This window comes from Belonocnema kinseyi, chromosome 6 (genome assembly GCF_010883055.1).
Source record: "Belonocnema kinseyi isolate 2016_QV_RU_SX_M_011 chromosome 6, B_treatae_v1, whole genome shotgun sequence".
Taxonomy (NCBI): domain Eukaryota; kingdom Metazoa; phylum Arthropoda; class Insecta; order Hymenoptera; family Cynipidae; genus Belonocnema; species Belonocnema kinseyi.
Genome location: NC_046662.1, coordinates 142,039,953 through 142,056,700, shown reverse-complemented (window position 1 = coordinate 142,056,700; position 16,748 = coordinate 142,039,953).

Genomic DNA, 16,748 nt, shown 5'->3' with positions numbered 1-16,748 from the left:
CCCCCCCCGGAGGTTAGGGTTAATATCCGAAATTTGGTCTAATTCTCTATCTATCTTTAATACCTTTTGGGAGTCTATGAATAAGTCTAGTTACAGGTTGTTGTCATTGGTTTTTTCCGTCTGGTTATTTTTGGTTACGTTAATTTTGAGTAAGTTTTGGATTTTTTTTGTTGATGTATCCTCAACCCCATTGTCTGTATGCTTTGCCGTTTGGAGTCGAGTAATTTTGTCTTTATCTGTAGGGTCTGTTATTACAAAATGAGACGTGTATTACGTAAATTGTCTGTGGTATTAGTTTTTCGCAAAATTGACATTTAAGGTTTTCTGGGTTTTCTTTGAGGTTATTTAGAAAATACGCCATGCTCTTGGTTATTTTTCTATTCCAGCTCTCTTCCGTGGTTCTCTGGTTCCTGTAACATATAAAAAAAAGAAAGAGGGGAATAAAGAAAAGGATGTTTGCGTCTTGTTTATAGAGTAATAAAATTTTGTTTTAGGGGAGTCTTTACTTTAATGTTCTGGAATACACGTGTTTTTGTGGCTATTAATTTTTTCCTTATTTGGATAGATAGTCTATTTTAATTTTAATCTTTTTTTATTTTGATTTTTAGCTGTTGTAGTCGTTTTCGTCCTGTGATTGTATGTTGCCTTCTTCTTGTATCCCTCCCTCCTGTCCTTCGCTTTGTTGTTTTAATTCGTTCTTGAACATGTCCCTGACATGTCGGTGAGGGTGATAACGTAGTGCATCCTCCGGCACTCCAGCTCTCTAGAGGATGAGCCATTGTAAAGCCCTGCTAATGCTTAAATCTAAATTTCTATTTTAAGGTATCAGTTTCCTGTTGCTATTTGTCAGTATCTGCACTGACTTTTTCTAATTTAAAATCATTGATATTTCATTCTCCGATACTTTTTCCTTTAATGTTTTTCAATTCATAAATGGTTGGGGACATTTTCTTTTTAATGATGAAAGGACCTTCGTACTGATCGTAGAGCTTACCTGATTTTTTATCTGCTTTGTTGGATAATTTGGTTACCCTTTTTAACAACCTTGTCACCTATTTTAAATTCGACCGGTTCTGGAGTGGTTCCAATTCACGACCTAAGTTTAAGAATGCTGGGATGAATTGTGTTGACGAGTTTTTGCTAGTATTAATTGCGAACTGCAAATCGTCTATGTATTCGTCCCAGTTGGAGTGATCATTATCTAGATAGGTTTTAATTATTTGTTTAATAGTTCTGTTATTGCGTTCTGTCGGGTTCTCTTGAGGGTAGTATTTAGGCGTTTTAGTGTGCCTAATACCGAATTTTTCCGTTAATTCTCTTAATGTTTTATTGACAAATTCGGTGCTATTGTCGGTGTGAAGAATCCTAGGTGTTCCCCAGCGCGAAATGACACGTTTATGGAATTCCGAATCTATTGTTGTCCCGGTAGCTTTTCTTATCGGAATTATTGCAATGTTTTACAATTTTTAAAGTATTTGATTACCTCAAAATACATCCCTGGCCAAAAGTAGTACTCTGAAATTCTCGCGTGCGTTTTTTCATAACCTAAATGTCCTGCTTGTAAGTCATCGTGGTTTTCTTTTAAAACCTGTGTTCGTAATTTTTTGGGTACGACGAGTTTCCATGGATTAGTGTCTGGTAAAAGAGAGGATTTTAATGGGTCGGTTCTTTAAAAATAGAGTTGCGGATCTCGGATTCGCCATTTTTCATGTTCTTCCGGTCTTTTTGTAACTTGTCTTATTCTTGAACAGTACCATTCGACCGTTTTGTCGTTAATGTCTGCTTTTGGTTTTTCTATGCTACATGCTAATACAAACGCTATATTTTTACTGGTTCTCATGATCTCGAAAGTGCATCAGGGACAAGATTTGAACTACTTTTTCGGTACATGACTTCGTAGTCATATTCAAGAACTTCCAGTGCCCATCTCGCTAATCAGACAGTAGGGTTTTTTTAGGTTATGGAGCCACTTTAACGCTAAGTGGTCCATGATTACTTTAAAACTATACCCTTCCAGATATGGCCTAAATTTTCGGATGGCCCAAACTACCGCTGGGATTTCTTTTTCAGATGCTGAGTATCGCGATTCTGCCCGTTTAGGCTTCTGCTTGGGTATACTATTACGTGATTTATGCCGTGGATCGTTTGAGTAAGTACGGCTCCTAATCCCGTATTACTTGCATCGGTTTCGACTAGGAAGGGTTGAGTAAAATCTGGGCAGGTTAATATGGGTGCTGATGTTAAAAGGTCTTTAATTTTTTAGAAATCCTCATCTTGTTCTAATCCCCAATCCCATTGTTTATCTTTTTTAAGTAATCTGTTCATCGGTTCCATTGTTTCGGCAAAGTGTGGGATAAATTTTCTATACCAACTTGTCATCCCTATTATGCGCTGTAACTGTTTAATATTTATAGATTTAGGGAATTTTAATATTGGTTGAATTTTTTCGTCATCTATTTGCAATCCTTTATCGTTAACTTTAAAGCCCAAATATTTGATTTCTGAGCAGCCGAATTCACATTTGTCCGGACTGATCATTAAATTCGCATCATTTATTTTATCTAGTACAATGTTCAAGTATTTTAAATGGTCATCGAAATATTGAGTTACTATAACAACGTCGTCTAAATAACAAAAAACGTTTGGCTTTAAATCTGGGGTTATGATTTTATCCATCAATCTCTGGAAAGTGGCTGGAGCATTTGTTTAACCAAATGGTATCCTTTTAAATTGGTACATGTGGTTTCCAGGTACTGTTAATGCTGTTATAGGTTTTGAGCTTTCTTCTAATGGAATTTGTAAATAAGCTAATTTTAAATCAATTTTTGAAATGAATTTTGCTGATCTTAGAGTGTCCAATATTTCTGTCATGACTGGAATTGGGTATAAGTCTTTTTTTGTGACGTTATTTACTTTCCTAAAATCTAGGCAAAATCTATAATCATTACCCGGTTTTTTAATCATGACTATCGGGTTCGACCAATCTGAGATGAGCTGCGCTATGTTCTTTCCCCGAATGTATTTTCATTTTATTTTCAAGGAGTTTTTCGAATTGTGATTATTTGCTTTCGTTAAGCTCAACAATGCCTTCACAAACTTCAGCTGAATCATTATATTGTACGTGGATTTTTCCTAAGCTATCCGTAATACTACTTAACTTAATCGCTTTATTTTTAAAAGAAACCCACTGATTTCTATTATCGTTTTCTAATATTTCACTGGCTTTTTGAGATTCATATTTTGATTCTTTCCAATTTGTAACTTTCTTATTTTTCCAAAGATTACAATCGCTATTTTTATATTCGTTCTCGTATTTGCCATTATAATAAATTTTCCCTAAATTATTTTTCATAACTTTTTTCCTATTTCTAGGTTTGCCTGAATTGAGTCTTCAGTGCTTCAGCCGTTGCTAGTGTCGCAGGTGGGGATGCTCTCGACGGGTTGGAATTTGTTTCTCGTGGGATGCTTATTAGGCTAGGGATATCTTTTGTAGGACTTGTTACAGGATTTTGGGCATTTTTGGTTGTTTGGTATTGGTTGGAGTTGATAGGTACTAGGGGGATTTCGCTATCTTTGACTTTCGGAATATTTTTGTTAAATTCTCTAGTACTTTTGAGATTAATACTACCTCCAAATTTCGCTTGATTATTATTATTCTTAATTTCTTTATTTTCCCATTATGTTTTATCCCTAACATCAGTCCTTTTATTTTCCTTATTTTTTTCCCCTACAGTGTCAGGTTTATTTTCGATTTTAACCTCGGTTATTGGGATGGGTAGTGCGTTTGGATGAACTTCCATATGCTAGCGGGTGGGGGGACTCCCTGGTAGCCACCAAGTTTTTGAGTCATGATCGAGGGTTATCCGCAGGGTTTTCATCATGTCCGTACCTGAAATGCCTACGGAGTTTAACTTTGGGACTAACCTGAACATAGCCAGTTTTCTATGTTTACCGATTGTAACTGGAATTACTACTTGCTCAATTATATCAACCGCTTCACCGTTCGCAAACATTAATTTTCGTGAGACGGGTTTAAAAATTGAATAACTGGAATTCCGAATTTTTTCTAGTAATTCCTTGCCAGCGTACGAATGTGTAGCACCTGTATCAACCAAAATGCAAAATAATTTATTTTTGAATTTTGTCATTAAATGAAAACGTGTCTCGGTTGTTTCTTCTTTGTCCGAATTTAATGTTTCCGGCGTTTTTGTATTAAGTTGTATTGTTTTTTGTTCTAATACCCGCCCTTCCAGTTTCCCTGGTTGTAACTGTAGTATGGGCATTCCCTTTTAAAATGACCTGCTAGGCCGCAATGACAACAATGTGAATTACCTGTATTTTCCTTCGCGTTTGTTTTGTCTTCATGTTTTCTATTCGAGTTTGGACTGTTTTTATCTTGTGAGCTCTTGTTAAAATTATTAGTCGGTTTTTATCTTTGATAAAAACCGACTAATTTTTTGATAAAAACCGACCGTTTTTGAGAATTTTGTTTATTATGATTTTCTGAATTATTTTCAACATTTGCTGTTGGGAATTCAATCATGAGGTTACTTTGACCTTGCATTGAACCTGATGTCATTTGGTTGAAGGGTGGTAGAATTTGGTTAAACGGGTTGAATGGGTATCTTGATCTATTGTTTGTGAATCTGGGTTGGAAGTTTGGTTGAAATCTAGGTTGGAAATTTGATTGAAAACCAAGTGGAAATCTAGGTCTGAAATTAGGCCTGTAATTTTGTTGGTATTGGTTTAGGAAAGGGAGAAATGGAAATCCGAATGGTGAAAATGTAACTCGATTTCTATGTTGTTTTTTACTCTGATTATTTTGGTATCCGTTTTGGTTATCCTGTTCACAATTTTTATTTTCTCTTAAATCTTTATTATTCTCCAGATGGTTTTTATCTCCGTTAGCATTATTACGCTTTTGTTCGCTTTTATTCTCAATTTTTGGTTCTGTTATTTGTAAATCTTGCCCTCTAACTTTCGACTTTGCTAGCTCAGTTTCCCATTCTTTTCCTAAATCTTCCAATTATTCAAAAGTATCAAAATCGTTCCTTTTAATGTACATTTTGTATTCTAATCTAAATTTTTCGTAAGCTCTACGCAATTCCCATTCGCGGTTTTTTCTAGGATACAATTTTGTGAATAATTTCCTAATTTCTGTCAGGTAAGAGTGTATGTCTTGGTTTCGTTTTTGTTGCAGAACTTAATTTTTTGTCTTATTTCGTCTGAAAATCGATCATCAATGTAAGCATTTTTAAAGTCCTCGTAAAAATCTGATAAATGTCGCCAGGAATTTTTATTTATTTCTGGGTTATTTATGTGAATTCTAGAACGGCTGTTTGATCTGTTAATTGTTGTCGGCAGTCTACGTGATTTGTTTTGGTTTGAGTTAATTCTGTCCTGCAATGGTTCACTGTCATTGGAGTCTTGTATTTTTAAATTATTATCTTTTAATCTGCTACGGGTTTCAATGTTATTGTATCAAATTTGTCGAGGATCTTGTAAATTTTCTTTTAAATTGAATTGAACGGAATTTCTGTTACGAGAATCATTTCTATTTTTCCTGACGTTTGGTTCAATTATTTTCTCTCGAAGTTCAAAAGAGCTATTTGCCGGAGGATCCAGTCTATCCCCTAATTTATTTGCCCTTTTTCCCCTTTCTTTAAAAAATCTTTCTTTTTGACGATTCATAAATTCATTAAATTCTACGCTTTCTAAGAGTTCGTCTGTTTCTAGAATGAACTATGTGTTATTTTCCAAAAATGAATGGTGTTCGTACGTCTCGCTAATTGTTTGTCTGGGGTTATTTATTAAATTTGGCGCGTCTATTACGGGAAAATTTCCGTTATCCCAATAGAATGTATTGTTTTATAATTCAAAGGTTCTGTTGGGTTGAGTATTTTGAGTTGATCTGTCTTGGTTTGTCCTATTATTCGTACCGGGTGTTTCCGTGTTTTTTTGTGTAAGCCCTCTACCGCGACCTATCGATCTGTTTATTGTTTTTGGGATCGTTCCCGAATTTCGGGGTGTGATTGAAACCATTTTTCTAATAGTTGGTTCAGTCACGACATTATTTAGATCCTTGTTTTGAATCGGAAGTGCAGCGGCACCTTCTAAATCTAAGCTATCGTGATCGCTTTGTGTATTGGTGGGGTTAGACATTTTTGCTTTGATTTTTCCCGATCTGAGTTCCATTAAAAATGTAAATTTAGTTAGTTTTGTCTTAATTGGACACCTTGTATATTTTACTTCCCCTTTTTCATACTTTGAAATTGTATACGAGTCTTAAATCGTCGTTTCTGGCTTTAATTGATTTGAAATGAGAGAATTTAATTTGGTAATGTTTTGATTATTTCGAGGTTCAAAATTGTGCTTATTTTTCTTATCCAATGTTTTTTTTAGGGAGTATGTCGCGTGACCTTGCTGCGAGTCGTGCGGGTACGGGTTGCGCGTGTTAACTTGTTAAGGTGTTCACACAACAAAGTGCGTGTGCAGTATGCTGGTAACGGCTCACGCACGATCTGTCCGTGCACAAACACAGGCCGCTAACCAATCGCGTGCGGTCCGGCACTCGAAACAAATTCGCAACGTCGAAAACTTTTGCGTCTCGAGTGGCGGTCCGATATGTGAACGGTACGTAGCCAGCCCGCACCACAGCAGCGCGACAAATCGCGCAAAATTGCTTGGTACTCTGTGTGCGTACACGGCCTGCTCGTGCATGAGCTGTTTCCAGCATACTCCACACGTATTTTCTTGTGCGAACACCTTTACTGCGCTTGATTTTCTCGCCGAGTCGGGCGGTTGACATATTCAATAAGAATATGAATGTATGCTATTCTTCCTTTTAGGTTTGGTTTTGTTTAGTAAGTTTGTGAATTTAATCTTAATTTTTGAAAACCAAGTTTCTACTTTCCCCCGAAAAGAAAAAATAAGGTTTCACTTTAATGTTTTTTGTATAAATTTTTAATTCGATTTTTTTTAATCGCTTGAAAATTTTTGCAGAGGAATTTGTTAATTTTAATTTCCTCTTATGGTTTCCTTCGCGCAGTTTATTTAACCTAAAAATCCTGCTACGCGACCAAAAATCAAAATTTCTCCTACCCGGTGCATAGTTTCCAGTGTAAATAATTTCAATTTAAGATCACCACCATGCAAATCAATTCGTATACGTGCATATAATCATGGGCACATGTAAATCAATCTATATATAAAGTCACTTTCAGAAATAATATTCACAGGCACATATGAGTAAATGCGTACATAAAATCAAATCATAAAGGCATAAGCAGATCATTTTTCAGAAATTATTCTGGTTTTAAATCGGTATTTCCTGTAAATAACTCCTAAGAAACAATTGAAATTAAGGATGAATATAGATCGAAAATAGTACAAGAAAGGAATACAAGCGAATGGCATCAATGGCAAATGAATCAAATAGGCAAATAGGTTTGCGTTTTTTTTTAATTATTCCTCGACAGGTTTCAAAGTTTGATAGGAAGATGTGGGATATTGGGTTGGGCACCAGGTGTTACGCGGGTAAGACCGAGGAGGGAAATTGGGAGTTGGATTGTCGAGATTGGGATTAACGCAATGAAACCATTAGGGTAATCAATCATTAGATTTATTCTAAACTTACATTCTGATGGTCGAGGAGATTGTAACGACAATAGGAAAAAAGCGTATCGACGCTCGGAGTAGTAACGAGTAGTGACGACGTTGAAGAGAGCGTGGCGACGTTAGAGAGACACCACAACTTTAACTCGGTGAACTAGGCGCGATTCAGCCAAAGACTGTCTGGGAAAAACAGTACTGGGGGAGCCCTTCCTCTCGGGCGCTTCGGGACCCCTCGGGGTGTTTCGCCCATTATCGGTCACGGCCAGGTAATCTTTTTCACGTAGGGCCGTGGCGAGTCAACTTCATCGTAACAGATCTGTTACAATACATTATCTACCACTTGAGGTTTCCAATTGATATTAAGCTGAAACTCACTCTTTTCCAATCTAAATCCCTGAATCTTAAAGTAATTCTCTAACACAAATCCCCTTGACACATAATTGTCTCCGGTCTCAGCGTCTACAATAGCTCTTATTTGAAGAGTCCTCATTTTTCTGTTTTTATAATTCTTTTCTTTAAATTTGTCTTCTATCTTGAGAAATGGGTTCACGAAAGCAAGAACAGATTTGCTAATGAATTATTATGTGGTAATAAAATTTTTCGTGTTTGTGTCATATGTATTTTTCTCCTTATTACAATAAACGCAATAACGCCAGCTAGCTCCCTGTTTACCCCTTCCCCAAGAAAGGCTGTGCTTTTAAATGAAACCTGATTATATAAACAGCCGTCCACTCTGTGCAAATTTAGGTGCAATATTTAAGGACGAAGTTTCTTACGGTTTTCCTAACAATAATCGATGATATTTCACGGTTCAAAGTCACGCTTGAATAAACTACCTTTGAACGCTCAAACGATTAAATGGGTAAAAGAAGGGTGGACAAATTGGCACTCTTAACTTCACTCCATGGAATTGCGTCCCAAGACGTCACAAAATTGCGGGGAGCACTAAAATTTTATATGTGTTGGATTTTCCAAACACTCTGAAAAGATCATAAAATTTGTTATCTTCTATTATCAATTTTGAATGGAAGGGATATAGCATCCAGCCTTTCCTTCGAATCACCCTGGCTAACAAGATTCCTGGAAGATCTATCGGTATTCCGACAATTCCAAGAGCCGAACGCAGTGCACCTCACTCCTAGTAGTTCTTAGCGTCGACTGCCTGTCGTGCGTTCTCCAGCGATGATATTGGTCCCGATCTCGCGGACTCTTCGATCCCCACTTTGTCGAGACGTTGCGCACGCAATGGCACCTGTTTCGCCTAGCAGTTACTTGCAATCAATGTAACTCTTTCGCTCAAAAATTTGCCCGTCATTCAGGGGCGTCTTTATTTTCTATGTCTCCCGCTTTATAATTGATTTTATAAATATTAAATTAATTTGATATACTGAAATGTTTCAATCTTGAAAACGGGCGAAGAAAACGTGAAATAATCCATTATTCGCGTCAATAAATTAAAAATACGATGAGAAATCTAAGTAAAGGAAACACGCAACACTGGGCAAAGAGGGAATCACTAGCCAGCAGTCCATTATTATAAACTATTCACTAAACATAGCGATCGAGCGAAGGAGTTATTAGAGTTCTTGGAGTATATATCAAAAAAATGTGCCCACCAAGCGGGCACATTCTCGTTGTGCGCGGCTCGCTTCGCTCGCAAGTTTGAGCGAGCCTAGGGCGCGCGACAGTTGAATCTCGCGCTTCAAGCTCAATAATGGGTTACCTCGTGCATCGCGCTCGGATATTTATTCTTTGCAATTATAATGCTTAAATAAAATTTCATCAAAAATATCACTTTTAGATGGCAGTATTTTTATGCGTCTTGATAGTCTGAATTGTCAACTTAATTAAGTATGGTCAAAGATTACGTTTCTCAAAGATCTGTAGGCTTTGAGGTACACATTCTCACGGTGACACGCGGGCTCGATTTCCGATAAACGTTTGTAAACAGGTTTTGTTGAATCTTTTTTCCTCGTAACTTTCGTCTTGATTCCAAACATTTTTATTTTATTTTCAATGTTATCTTTCACGAATAAAACAAATAGTATGCGTCCTATCAAGAAGTGATTCTTAACGAAATTATACATCTTTTTTGGGATAACAATTTTGTTGAATTTATCTTTTTTCGTATCCTACATAGTTTGACCACAAAATGGAATTTTTTATTTTTCATTATTTTTTGTGTAATTAAAATTGGAATTTTCGATTTTCCAAGAAAATCCAAAAATTTGTTATGATAATCTTGTAGGGCTTTCAAAAAGCAATGTTTTTCTTCTCTTGACTTTTTTTCATATCGTGTGCTTTTTGGCTTAAAATTTTTAGTTTCAGTTGATTTAAAAAATTTTGAAAATACTATAACTCTGATAATTTTCTTTTGATCAAAAAAAGTCTTTGGATCAATTGTTCGTCCGTTTTAATACTATAAATATCCGTACATAGACTTTTAAAATTCAGAAAAAAGTGGACTCAAAAATTTTTTAAATGCGCTTACTTTTTCAATTTCTATCAAAAATGACTGGTTAACGAACTCGTCCTTTCTTTTAGGACCTAAACAAAGTGTGCCAAAGACGGATTTGATGCGTTCACTTTTTTGAGAGTTATCGTATTTACGGACGGACAGAAGGACAGACAGACGCCATCGTAAAAATCTGATTTTCGAATTCAGGGGGTCTCGAAACGTTGAGATCCGTTGAAAAACAGTGGTGTCAAATTTCGGACAATTCTAATACTTTCTCAATCATAAATGATGAGAATATAAAAATACAGTAATAGGCCTGACTTAGAATAGGAGTTTCTGTAGTCAAGAGAGAGACCGATGATGCCACACGTCGCTGGTCTGCCTCGCTGTTGTCGCTTCTTCTCACTTCCTTCCTTCTAGCCGGTAGAGCGTTTTCCTTAGGCGCGAATTCTCGTACACGTTTAACTCGACCCACAGGACTTTAGGCCAATGAGTGGTGGCTGACTCCTGGCCGATGGGACCATACTGCTTCTGGGGGAGGAGGTCCACCAACCCTCGAACGATATCGAGAACCATACTTGTGTTGATAACAGTAGTATTTCTCACACAAGATCAAATTGGCGCAAATGCCGGTACACTGCCGGACTTTGTGGCTATTTCGCCCTGGGTTTATTCTCAGGTTTAGATTAAAAATAACCCTTTACGATAGATTAAAAAAATTAAATTATGAGTGATACTATAAATAGGACCGAATTGCCTATCTATTTACAGATTTTGTAGTCAATTCGCCCGTAAAATTCATACTTCAATTGTGCGACATTACCTCTTTATTGTGAATTTTGGCGTAATTCGCCCATGGTCCACCCTCGCCAGGAAAGCGTCTTGGGTATGTAGGTGTCCTTGAAGCCAAACAAGACGATAAGAACCAGGATCAGTTTGAAGGTAGTAGTGTGAAGGTATCTGGACTGTAAAAACCTCGCTAAAAAGAGGTGACAGCGAATCCTATTCGACGGCGCTACATGAAGGAATTCTTGAACCTTTCCGCTTAAAAACGCAAAGTCCTCACGATAGTTATATACATTTAAAAAAAATACAAGGGCGAAATCAAATTATCTTAAATTAAAAATTTAGACAACGCAGTCATGGAGTGTCGAATTCTACTCGAGGTGTCTAATTTCAGTATAATTCTTAAAATTATTAAAGTACTACTGGATCATTGTGATGGTGCCAAACTACAACATCACAAAGCATCTTCTTCGACAGATCTGGTCTTCAAATCTGTCGGCGTTCAAAGACGTATATGCGACTAAAACAATTGCCAAACCGGTTCTACTGTACTTGTTTGTGGTGTTTTAATGAATAAAGAACGAGCCTACGGTCCCCAATATATCCACAAGTAAGGTAGAAGCTCCAGGAGGCTGTTAGAGTAAAGAAGAAAGGGAGAGCTAGTAGGGTAATTATAACAGGGTTTAGGGATAGATTGAAGGATGGGATGAAAGGATTAATAAACTGGTGGAAGACTTGCTAGATGAAAGGGAGAAGAGTATGGTGGTACTAGGAGGGGACTTTAATGCGAGAATGGAAAGGTGACCTCTACAGGGAGGGAGGAAGTTTTGATTAATATCGAAGGTCAAAGTAATAAATGAAGAGGAGGAGAATCTAAAAGACTGCATGGAAGATAGTCTAAGCTGTGGCAAATTGTATCGGAACATGGGACAAAGAGGGAGAATGGACGTATATAAGTAAGTTGGGGGTACCGGTGATATATTATATGGTGGTTTTGAACCCGCTTTTTCGGTAGAAGGATGTGGATTTTTCATCGAGGTGAGGTTCTCACACATCCCGGGTGGGAGTCCGTTTGAGTCCGCGAAGAATTTCATAAATTCAATCCAAACCGTTCCGCTTTATTCCAAACTTTATTCTGAACGAGTCCGACTCACTCTGTAGCAGTTTCTGTAAAATTTCAGTCTGAGTCAGCAAACATAGGTGTAATAACTGCGGTTCAAAACAACAGGACGCGTAGGGCTCCCGACAATGGGTCGGCCAACAATGCTGACCACTCTAGAGCTGGGGGAGCCAATGAAGATGAATTCAATGCGATGGATCGACGGAATCTCGAGACCTTTCGGTGGACGGAGCAACTAAATAGCGACTTGCTAGAGTGCTACGATGTGAGTGTGGCCCCTGAACGAGGTTACCTATCAGGACTGCATGCTCTGGGGTGCAAGAAACACCCGGAGCTATCGCACTTTTCGCACCAACGTCTGCGAAATCATGCCAAAGTATTTCAAAAAAAGGGGTTATGTAAGCAGAATGCCTACTCTACCACAGCCAGAACTAGCCGGCAACCGAGAAAGAGAGGCAACACTAAGACGAACAGCGGGTAGGCATCCGATAGAGGAAGAGCGATGCTTTATGACCCGGAGAAACTTCAACACCCAGGTTTGTCTTAAGCCTAAAGATGTAGCTGAAATGGATGACAAGCTTCGTGAACATTTTTTCGAAGAAACCGACCTATAGACTATCAATTGTTGTGTGTATAATGAAGCGAGAGCTTCGGCTGATGCGAACCGTAAAACAAAACCAACGGTTGATCATAAGACTAAAAGACGAATGCATTAAATCACCATAAAGATAGGCTGGGCAAGACAGAACGCGTTCCGAATTCGGTGTGTGAATGACTACATCACATCTGGCAGGAATTTTACCGCCACGGTTCGAAAGTTTGCGCGCGAACTCCGGACCTGTTATCACACACTTAATAAGTCAAAGCTGCTGACCATCAGGCAGCATATTGTTGAGAGAATACGGATACTATCTGACGCTAAGAGAAGTGTAGAGCGGAGAGAGAGGTGGGGCAGAGAAAATCGACAGTTTCTCTCTGACCCATCTCGACTCTTCCAACACCCTCCAGTTGCTGCCGACCACCTGCCCAAACTAGAGGAAGTCAAAGTATTTTGAAGAGAAGTCTACAAAGTGCAGCATAGACTGGAAGAAGACGAAAGAATCAATTCCGGAGTAGTTGGTGAAGGGGCGCACAATACTCCTGTCGAAATTCTTTATCTATCTCGCAAGTGCCTTGGCATATTTTTGGCACGTTGGAATGGCTTTAAGGTTACGAACCAGTGGTAGTTTCACACCTCTGAGAGTACCGATAAAAAGGACAATTACTTTAACCGAATAGTTTCGGTACAGTCGTTGCAGCTCATTTTTGAGCTCTTGATACTTCTCCGTATCCTTCTCCTAAAAAGTGATGTTGTAGTCGGCCGGAGCCGAAAATTCGATCACGAATGTAGTTCGATTCTGGAAGTCTTAGAGAACAATGTCAGGCCTCGAGTGCGCAACGGAGATGGTTGTCTAAAAATTATATTTGCAGAAAATTTGGCACTTCTCGTTTTGGACAAATTATTTCGCACAAATCTGAGGATTCTAACCCTCCAACCTTCTAATCCTCGAACTGCCAGATTTGAGCGGCAAGCTCATGAGTGTTCTGTGAAACTGGTCTTAATCACTCATAATATTTTTATAATTATTTACGGAAAAAAGTGATGAACGGTTTTAGACTTGTTATATCGAGTTCGTCAATTCTTTCTCAAAATTCGCATAGTCAGTGTGTGAATGACACGCTCTGCACCTATTGCTGGGAACTTTTTGACATAAAATGCGGTCGCGGTATACTAAGGTGGAAATTAAACCGTCCTGGCACGTGAAAATGAATCCCTCTGCAACTGACTTAAGCTCTGATCATTTGAGAAAAGCAAAAGCTTGCTCTTTTGAAAAGGAATATTTTTCTACATTTCTATAAAAGTTTCCGTGCATTTTCTTGTTAAGTACTTCTTGATGGAATTTTTCCATATCTGATTTCTTCACTTCAGCTTTTATAAAAAGAAGCATCTAGATGGAGAAATGTACTTTCAGGCATACGTCCAGTTAAAACTCAGGCCAAGGGTCTCGATCCCCCTGCCCGGCGACTTTGCAAAAGCTTGCAAAATCTTCGGTTTCGATTCGTTTTGAATCAAAGCACTACATGAACAATCTAAAAATGAAGATGAGGAAGCGACATTGAGACCAACCGCGGAAAGCAGGCCCCTTCTGAGAGATGATAATGATTTCAGGACAAGGAGAAACATTGTCATACAGCTTCCTCCCAACCCCCAAGATCTGGAAGAAATGGATGCCTCCCGTCGTAAGGATATCTTGGAGGTATCTGACCTCTGGACCATCAATTGTTCAATTTATGGTGCTGCGAGAGCTGTGGCTGATTCAAATCGAAGGCTGAAACCGACGATGGATCAAAAAATCAAAGAATGCATGCATCAACTGAACAAGAAGATTGGATGGGCAACACAGAATGCGACCCGTGTTCATTGTGTGATTAACTACATAACATCTGGTAGACCGTTCACGGAAAGGGTTCGAAAGTTCGTCCAAGAACTGAGGATCTTCAATCACACACTGAACAAGTTAAAACTGCTGACAAGCAGGCAGAATATTGTTATCAAAATACTGGTGTTATCTGACGCAAGGTGGAGAATACAGAAGAGGGAGAGATGAATTAGGGAGAATCAGCAGTTTCTTGATGACCCATCGCTCCTCTTCAGCGTTCCGCTTGTTTTGTCTCAAAAATTCACCCAAGCCCAACGAGGTAGACTTTTTGGAGTTATCATCCGCTCCAAGAAGTTTTGCGACAGCCTTATGACATCGGAGGAGAAATGTCCATCAATCACTGCTGAAGAGGTGAAAAAATCACTGAAGGATTCGAAGAACTTCTCCGCTGCAGGACCAGATGGTATCAAAAACTTCTGGTGGAAGAACTTTACTTCTACACAAATTTGACAATATACATGGCATAGCCATAACATATGTTAAGTCGGAGACGTCCATTACGCAGTGGCTGGTGTTAGGACGCACTATTCTGCTATCAAAAAAAGTCTACTAGCCCAACCCACAGTATTACGGGCCAATAACTTGTTTTAACACACTGTGTAAGATTTTTAGAGCGATCCTAAACGACAGGATCACTCAAAGAATTAAGCCCGTGGTTCAATTGAGCCTGTGGCTCAACAAAAAAGGTGTAGCAGACGGCCGAAGGCTAAGCGCTCAATATTTTGACTAAACGGCAACATTCACAATTTAAGGACAGCAACGGTACTTAAATATGTTCATTATCATGTATGGCAATACCAATCACATGAATTGCCAGCTTCTCGCAACGTTCAAACGCAAAGCGCTCAATATTTGTAAATAACTCCAACACTCACTGTTTCTGGGTAGCAACGGTGATAAAATAAGATCAAGATCAAGTGTGGCCGTTGCAAGAAGTGGATGATATATATGATGGACACAAAGGCACTTTGTGCATTTGTGGGTGGAGAATTTATATAATTGGAATTGCCTTAAATCAAACTGAGCTCACTTTGCATCCTTTCTACACTCAAAGTATTAAATGTATTAGTTATGATACAATCTTGCGAGCTTCGCGCTCCGCCCAAAATTATGGTCTTATTTCAAAACCGGTATTGCGAAGAAACAGTGAGTGTCGTAGTTGATTCTTAATATTAAACGCTTAGCGTTCAACCGTTCAGAGAATAGGTCGATACATATAATTGAGACAGTTGTACATAATTAAGACCCTATTTTAGAATCGATGCTGCCCTCAAACTGTAAGTGCTGCAGTTGATTCAAAATATGTAGCTCTTAGCGTTCAAGTGTCGCGAAAATAGGTCGATATATATGATTGAGACAATTGCACACGATTAAAACCTTATTTTAGGACCGATGCTGCCCTAAAAAAGGGAGTGTTGCAGTTGCTTCGAAATATTGAGCGCTTCGTGTTCGAACTTTATGAGAAGTGGGGGATATATATGATTAGAACAATCAAACTTGATACTGACCTAATTTGATAACATTATTTTCCCTGAAAAAGTGAGTGCTGCAGTCATTTACAAATATTAAGCACTTTGTGTTTGAACGTTGCGAGAAGCGGGCGATTCATATGATTGGCATTACCGCAGTTGATACTGACCATATTCAAGCACCGTTGCTGCCCTTAAATTGTGAATGTTGCAGTTTAGCCAAAATATCGAGCGCTTAGCGGTCGGCTGTTGCGATAAGAGGGCGATTCTTATGATTAGCATTGCCGCACTTGATACCGACCTTTTTTCCACCATTGCTGCCCTTAAACAGTGAGTGTCGCAGTTAATTAAAAATATTGAGCGCTTAGAGTTCGACTGTAGCGATAGGAGAGCGTTTCTTATGATTGGCATTACCGCGCTTGATACAGAACTTTTTTAACAGCGTTTTGGACCAGAAACAGTGAGTGTCGCAGTTGATTAAAAAGAATTAGCACTTAGCGTGCAGCCGTTGCGAGAAGCGCGCTTTGGAAGACGGAATACTATTTACCATATTTTAAAGCGTGATACGCATTTTATCGTAGTTTTTTCTTTAACGCTATGCGCATATATATTATGCTCTGATTTTGAGCAGCTGGTGCCGTATATAGTAGCGTTAAAACTATCTATTAAAAAGAAAAATTGTTATGGATTTGTCATTGGACCCTTATAAAATATAAAATTACCAAGTTATAACCGAATCCACCGAAAGAAATTTCCCCATGCATTCTGTGTGGGATCCTTTGAATTTTTCTTTTCACATACGATTTAAGGAAATGTTCATA